The sequence below is a fragment of the Somniosus microcephalus genome, chromosome 4 (genome assembly GCF_052327205.1).
Source record: "Somniosus microcephalus isolate GS21.2 chromosome 4, FLI_Smic_1.0, whole genome shotgun sequence".
Taxonomy (NCBI): Eukaryota; Metazoa; Chordata; class Chondrichthyes; order Squaliformes; family Somniosidae; genus Somniosus; species Somniosus microcephalus.
Genome location: NC_140990.1, coordinates 88,490,793 through 88,498,799, shown reverse-complemented (window position 1 = coordinate 88,498,799; position 8,007 = coordinate 88,490,793). Strand labels below are relative to the sequence as shown.

The 8,007-nt window shown below is 48.2% G+C and overlaps 1 pseudogene across 1 annotated transcript in view; it reads left to right on the top strand.

Moving 5' to 3' along the window:
• Nucleotides 1–1,828: 1,828 nt before the first annotated feature.
• LOC147119472 (uncharacterized) overlaps nt 1,829–8,007 on the top strand; it is a 66,072-nt pseudogene continuing 59,893 nt past the window's right edge. The window contains exons 1-3 of the transcript XR_015078031.1: nt 1,829–2,082; nt 2,766–3,305; nt 3,618–3,776. The product of XR_015078031.1 is annotated as an uncharacterized LOC147119472 (transcript). The remainder of the gene's footprint in view (nt 2,083–2,765; nt 3,306–3,617; nt 3,777–8,007) is intronic.

The following is an 8,007-nucleotide window of genomic DNA, read 5'->3' as shown; positions in this document are numbered from 1 at the left end:
CGAGTTTCAGCCAATGAGGGAGCTCCGGACTGAGCCCCGCCCACTGGGTGCCGCAAGCCCCGCCCCTCAAACACTCTGATTAGTTGGAGGACCCGCCGCCCGCTCGGTCCTCCAGCCCCGCCCCCTCTTCCTATTGGTCCGGAGCTCCCGTCAATCACCCGGGCAGTGTGAGCTGAGCATGCGCGGACATTGGCAGCAGCCGCTGACACATCAGGTAAGAGAGCTCAGGGAAATAACAACAGAAAATGCTGGAAAAACTCAGCAGGTCAGGCAACATCCGTGGAGAGAAATTTGAGTTGACGTTTCGGGTTTGACCCTTCTTCAAAACTACTCGGGTCCCCTCCCTCACCTCTTTTTCCGATACATTGATGACTGTATCGGTGCCGTTTCCTGCTCTCGCCCCGAACTTGACAATTTCATTCACTTTGCCTCCAATTTCCACCCTTCCCTCACCTTCACATGGTCCATCTCTGACTCTTCCCTTCCCTTCCTCGACTTCTCCGTCTCCATCTCTGGGGATAGGTTATCGACCAATATTTACTACAAGCCCACTGACTCCCACAGCTACCTGGACTACACTTCCTCCCACCCCGCTTCCTGTAAGGACTCTATTCCATTCTCCCAGTTTCTCCGCCTCCGCCGTATCTGCTCCGACGATGCCACCTTCCACACCAGTGCTTCTGACATGTCTTCCTTTTTCCGCAACCGAGGATTCCCCTCTACCGTGGTGGACACTGCCCTCGACCGTGTCAGTTCTATCTCCCGCACCTCTGCCCTCACCCCTGCCCCTCCCTCCCGGAACCACGATAGGGTTCCCCTTGTCCTCACCTTTCACCCCACCAGCCTCCACATTCAACGGATCATCCTCCGGCATTTCCGCTACCTTCAAAGTGATCCCACCACCAAACGTATCTTCCCCTCCCCTCCCCTTTCAGCATTCCGCAGGGACCGCTCTCTCCGAGACACCCTAGTCCACTCCTCTATCACCCCAAACAGCCCTTCCCCTTCGCCTGGCACCTTCCCGTGCAAGCGGAGGAGATGTAACACCTGCCCCTATACCTCCCCCCTCCCCACTGTCCAGGGCCCCAAACACCCCTTCCAGGTGAAACAGCGATTTACTTGTACTTCTCGCAATCTAGTATACTGTATTCGCTGCTCACGATGCGGTCTCCTCTACATTGGGGAGACCAAACGCAGATTGGGTGACCGCTTTGCGGAACACCTCCGTTCAGTCCGTAAGGGTGACCCCGAGCTTCCGGTCGCCTGTCATTTCAATTCACCGCTCCATTCCCACTCGGACCTCACCGTCCTTGGCCTCTTGTACTGTTCCACGGAAGCTCAACGTAAACTCGAGGAACAGCACCTCATCTTCCGATTAGGCACTCTGCAGCCTTCCGGTCTCAATATCGAGTTCAACAATTTCAGATCATAACCTCGGCCCCTATTTCATTTTTACTTATATTTTTCCACTCCTTTCCTCCCCCCCCCTTTCCTTTTGTTTCTCTCTCACACCTGGCAGCTATCTTTTGCCCTGCCAGTACACTTTACACCTAATCCCAGCCTATTACCATCTCGTCTAGCTTCTAATCTCTTTTACTTCTTTTGGTTCTTTTATTCTTTTGTCCGATCGCAGCCCTGCCTTCGATCTAGTTCCTTTTCTCTCCAGTTTTGAAGAAGGGTCAAACCCGAAACGTCAACTCAAATTTCTCTCCACGGATGTTGCCTGACCTGCTGAGTTTTTCCAGCATTTTCTGTTGTTATTTCGGATTTCCAACATCTGCAGTATTTTGCTATCGTAAGAGAGCTCAGGGAGCGGGTTCATGAACCCTGGGGGTCGTGGGCCGCTCACACCCCGAGTGCGGCCCCAGGCCCCATTATTAAAACACTCAACATTATCCGCCTCCCCACAACTACCCGCCAGTTTAAGACACAAACTCCGGGACAACCAAGAAGTGCTGGGAAATCCCCAGGGAGTCAGGGAGCGTCTGTAAATGGAGGAGAAATGGCGACTGGTCAGGGAGCGTCTGTAAATGGAGGAGAAATGGTGACTTGTCAGGGAGTATCAGAAAATGAGGAGAAATGGTGAGAGTTCAGGGAATGTCTGAAATGGAGGAGAAATGGGGACTGGTCAGGGAGCGTCTGTAAATGAAGGAGAAATTATTCATTATTTTTGGGCTTCGTTTGTGCAAATAAATATATCACTAATTTCAATTAGACTCTTTTCCGTGCCCCAGCTCCTGTAAATACTGGCTGGAAGGGGGCCGGACTCTCGGGAGGCTCCACACCGCTGGCTGCTCGTGTGTCAGTGATCTCCCATCAGATTAATGTGCGTTTGCTGTGTGTGTGTTTAATTAAGTGCCTGAAGCAGTTCCTAAGGTGGGGAACCAGTGAGTGTGGAACTGAATCCATTCAGAGTCAGCACTTTCAGGGGAGGAGAGGGAGGGGAACCAGTGAGTATAGAACTGAACCCAGCCAGAGTCAGCAACTTCAGGGGAGGAGAGGGAGATGAACAAGGGAGTGTAGAACTGAACCCAGCCAGAGTCAGCACCTTCAGGAGAGGAAGAAAACTGGGAGCAGAGGAAAAAATTTGGAGCTCGTGCTATGGGTTTGGATTTCAGCACAGGGAGGAGGGAGAGTGTGTGGGACGGGGATTTATAGCTTTCGGGGAACGAGAGAGGAAAGAATGTTCCATAGAAACTAGAATTGTCTGTTCTTTATTTTTATCTTGTACTTAGAGTGATGACTTTTGTAAACTCCTTCTACAGGGTGTTAGAAGGGGAGGATTTACAGATGGGAAACTCAAACCAAACATCACGTCAAGATCTGACAGAGTCACTCGATTCATCAGGACCTGAATAACATCGGCCTTTGAATGTGGAAAGAGAAATGTTTGTCTGTTCTGTCTGTGGGAAAAGATTTCAAACATCAGTGTCACTGGAAAAGCACCAAGACACACACACCCGAGTGAGAGTGTTCCAGTGCACTGACTGTGGAAAGAGCTTTAACCAGTTACACAGCCTGAAAAAACATCGCACCATTCACAGCGGGGAGAAACTGTACACGTGTTCTGTGTGTGGACGAGGCTTCAACTGATCGTCCAACCTGGAGAGACATAAGGACTCCTGCACCATGGAGAAATCGTGGAAATGTGGGGACTGTGGGAAGGGATTCAAATACCCATCTGAGCTGGAAACTCATCTACGCAGTCACACCAGGGAGAGGCCGTTCATCTGCTCCATGTGTGGGAAGGGATTCAATAAATTATGCCACCTTCTGACACACCGGCATATTCACACTGGTGAGTGGCCATTCACCTGTTCCGTGTGTGGGAAGGGATTCACTAACTCCTCCAGTCTCACTGCACACCAACTTGTTCACTCTAATAAGAGATCGTTTAAACGTTCTGACTGTGAGAAGGGCTTTAAAAACAAAAAGCATCTGATGCAACACCAATGCACTCACTCTGTGTGTGGGAAGGGATTCACTCAGTTATCCAGCCTCGCTGCACATCACCTTGTTCACACTGAAAAGAGACCATTTAATTGTGCTGACTGTGAGCAGAGCTTTAAAAGCAGAAGGGATCTGCTGAAACACCAATGCACTCACACTGGGGAGAGGCCGTTCACCTGCTCCATGTGTGGGAAGGGATTCACTCGTTCATCCCACCTTCTGACACACCGGCATATTCACACTGGGGAGAGGCCATTTACCTGCTTCGTGTGTGGGAAGGGATTCACTCAGTCATCTAACCTGCTGAAACACCAGCGAGTTCACAAGTGACTGCGGGGGTTGGATTCTGCTGTTATTACATAGATACATAGAAGATAGGAGCAGGAGTAGGCCATTCGGCCCTCCGAGCCTGCTCCGCCATTCAATGAGATCATGGCTGATCATCCAAATTGAGTACCCGGTCCCTGCTTTCTCCCCATATCCCTTGATCCCTTTAGCCTTAAGAAATATATCCAACTCTTTCTTGAATATACTTAATGAACTGGCCTCCACCGCCCTCTGTGGCAGAGAATTCCACAGGTTCACCACTCTCTGGGTGAAGAAATCCCTCCTCATTTCAGTCCTAAATGGCTTACCCCTTATCCTTAGACTATGACCCCTGGTTCTGGACTCCCCGGCCATCAGAAACATCCTTCCTGCATCTAGTCTGTCCAGGCCTGACAGAATTTTATAGGTTTCGATGAGATCCCCTCTCAATCTTCTAAACTCCAGTGAGTATAAGCCCAATCGACACAATCTCTCCTCATACGTCATTCCTGCCATCCCAGGTATCAGCCTGGTGAATCTTCGCTGCACTCCTTCCATGGCAAGAACGTCCTTCCTCAGGTAAGGCGACCAAAACTGCACACAATACTCAAGGTGTGGTCTCACCAAGGCCCTGTACAACTGCAGCAAGACATCCTTGTTCTTGTACTCGAACCCTCTTGCTACGAATGCCAACATACCATTTGCCTTCTTAACCGCCTGCTGCACCTGCATGCTTACCTTCAGCGACTGGTGTACAAGAACACCCAGGTCTCTTTGCACTTCCCCGTCTCCCAATCTATTACCATTCAAATAATAATCTGCCTTCCTGTTTTTGCCACCAAAGTGGATAACCTCACATTTATCCTCATTATAGTGCATTTGCCATGTTTCTGCCCAATCACCCAACCTGTCCAAATCGTGCGGTAGTTTCACGACATCCTCCTCACAGCATACCCTCCCCCCCAGCTTTGTGTCGTCTGCAAATTTGGAGATATTACATCCAATTCCCTCGTCCAGATCATTAATATATATTGTGAACAGCTGGGGTCCTAGGACCGATCCTTGCGGTACCCCACTAGTCACTGCCTGCCACTCGGAAAACGACCTGTTTATTCCAACTCTTTGCTTCCTGTCCAACTTACTGCTGTTGTTAATCAGATCCAGGACTGAACCATGATCATTGTGACAGTTGGGGTTTGTTTCTGATGTTAATAACCCCTATAACTGGGCTGGAGTTTAATATTTTGATACCTGTCAAATAAATCAGCTTTGTTTCAAACACACAGTGTGTTGATTATTTGATTTCTCCACGATAAGAGGAGACTAATTGATGTCCTGTTACCGACTGCTCCATTTTTGGACCTTTTCTCCTTTCTAACTCTAGATTATTTCAGTTCTCATACCTTCGGTTACTCTCATGGACAAGTCCCAGCTCCCCATACATTCCAGAGTGCCTCTCCCAGCCTTGGTATCTGGGGAAGGTATCGGTAACACGCCCGGGATTACTAAACACAAAACCCAGTCTGTTAATCACTTTCAGCTACTGGACTTAACGTGTGCCCCATAGCATCTCTCTCACCTTCGATGTGTGAATAGAGCATCACGCCTCAGGACGTGGTTTTAAATTTAAATCCACTCAGCAAATGTATTGAACAAGAGATGAACAAGTAAACAGATCAGGGCCCATCCTCCAGCTCTATATTGTAGGCCGATGAGACTCTGTTAAGGTGTCATGTGCTGCTGGACCGCTCTGCATTTTGCCTGTAATGGAAAATAAGTGAAGATTTATCCCAGTGTCACCTTTGCTGTCATGAAATGTGTGTGTCTTTTAATGAGCCTCACGTCCTTGCAATTGTGTAGAAAGGGGATGTGTAAAGAGATGGTCTGTGTATGGAGATGTGAAACAAGGAAACGGTGTGTGTGTGTGATAGTGACACAGCCTTGTGGTCACAGTCAGAACAATGCACAGATATCCTTGTGGATATGGTTTGGGCAGGGCCAGGTCAATAATGTAGTAAACAAGTTAAATATAAATATCGCCAGTGCAGTCACAGCTTGTTAGAACAGACCTGGGGAGAAGAGAGCTCTGAATCCACTGTATTATCTCTGTTCTCCGGATCGGGTAACTATACTCTGTCTGTATTTTTGCAGTGCTGTTAATAAAGTCAGTGAAAGACAATCTGTTGTTGTGAGCTTGATTATCTGGTGTCTGAAACCACAAGACTCAATTTTTAGAGTCAACAAGATGAATAAGTAAACATATCACGACCCAATACTCACAGTTATATATTCACAGGAGAAAGTCTGTTATCACACTCCTCAAGTGGACAAAATAAAGAAAGCCTCTCGAATCATTGTAAATATCTGTCAAATTCTGACATATCAATTGTCATTGTACGTTCCATTGATGTCAATGGAAGATGAGACAGGGGCTGGAGAGCAGGGGTGAAAGAGGAGTTGGAATCGGGGTTGGAGAGTAGGGGGTCAAAGAGGAGTTGGGGTCAGGGGGTTGGAGAGTAGGGGGTCAAAGAGGAGTTGGGGTCGGGGTTGGAGAGTAGGGGTGAAAGAGGAGTTGGGGCGAGGGGGCTGGAGAGTAGGGGTGAAAGACGAGTTGGGGTGAGGGGGTTTGGAGAGTAGGGGTGAAAATTTGGGGTGAGGGGGTTGAAGTGTAGGGGTGAAAGGAGTTGGGGTGAGGGGGTTGGAGAGTAGGGGTGAAAGAGGAGTTGGGGTGAGGGGTTGGAGAGTAGGAGTGAAAGAGGAGTTGGGGTGAGGGGGTGTTGGAGAGTAACAACAACAACTTGCATTTAGATAGCGCCTTTAACGCAGTAAAACATCCCAAGGTGCTTCACTGTAGCGTTAGCTAACCAAATTTGACTCTGAGCCACATGAGGAGATATTAGGGCAGATGACCAAAAGCTTGTTCACAGAGGTAGGTGTTAAGGAATGTCTTAAAGGAGGAACGAGAGGTGGAGAGGTTTAGGGAGGGAATTCCAGAGCTTGGGGCCTCGACAGCTGAAGGCACGGCCGCCAATGGTGGAGTGATTAAAATCGGGGATGCGCAAGAGACCAGAATTGGAGGAGTGCAGAGATCTCAGAGGTTGTGGGGCTGGAGGAGTTTACAGAGATAAGGAGAGGGGAGACCATGGAGGATTCCTCTGGTGCTGGAATCAAGAACAAGAGGCCTTAATCTTAAAATTAGAGCTCGGCCATTCAGGGGTGAAATCAGGCAGCACTTTTTCACACACAGGGTAGTAGAAATGTGGAACTCTCTCCCCCAAAAGGCTGTGGATGCTGGGGGTCGATTGGAGCTTTCAAGACTGAGATTGTTGTGTTTGTACCGCTATACACAACTACATAAAATAATAAAGCAGCAGAGACTGAGAGTAACTTCAAGTGATCTTTACTGGGTAACTGGAACTTCGGCACTGACTATACAAATCGATATGCGTCTGTTATATACGCTCGCAACTAAGGATGTACATCCGCAAAACAAAGTAGTTCCTTCAATGTTGTATACATTACACTTCCTCCCCCTTTAGTTTAATAGTATATTAACACAAAATTTCTATAATTAACACACAGAGCCTGTCTTTACAGTAACCTTTTTGTTTTCTTAAAAGTAACAAAATTCAAATTTCAACACAACATTTTATTTTGTCAACAGCCCTTTTACAAGTGAAGTCTCTGGGGAGGCCTCCTCTGCCTCTCTGGGTAACGTCTCTCCAGACTCTTTTGCTTTGGGGAATGAGACTGTACAGGTACAGGTGCATCAGATGAGCTATCAGCACAGGTAGAGCTCTCAGCTGTGGATGAGGCTGGTGCTGATGCTGATGAATCAGGAGTGTTTGTTTCCATGTCAGGTGAGTCTGGGCGAGGTATAGGGGTGTTTTCCACCTGAACATCCAGAATTTGGTCCACATGACGTCTCAAAACGTTCTCTCCCACATCCACAGTATACATCAGTGGTCCCTCTCTTGTGGATATTGTCCCTGGTTGCCACTTTTCCGTCCGGAAATCACGAGCAAGAACTGACTGTCCCACACTGAAGCTTCTTGTTGGCTTAGCATTCAAATGTTTGAACTGTTTGTTCTCTACATCACGACGTACATTCGGTTTAAGAAGGTCCATGCGAGATCTCAGGTTCCTGTTCAGAAACATCATCGCTGGAGTCTGATTAATGGCTGCGTGTACTGCGTTCCGATAAGCAAAGAGGAAATTGTCTATCTTGTGTTTGGTAGACTCTCGCTGTAC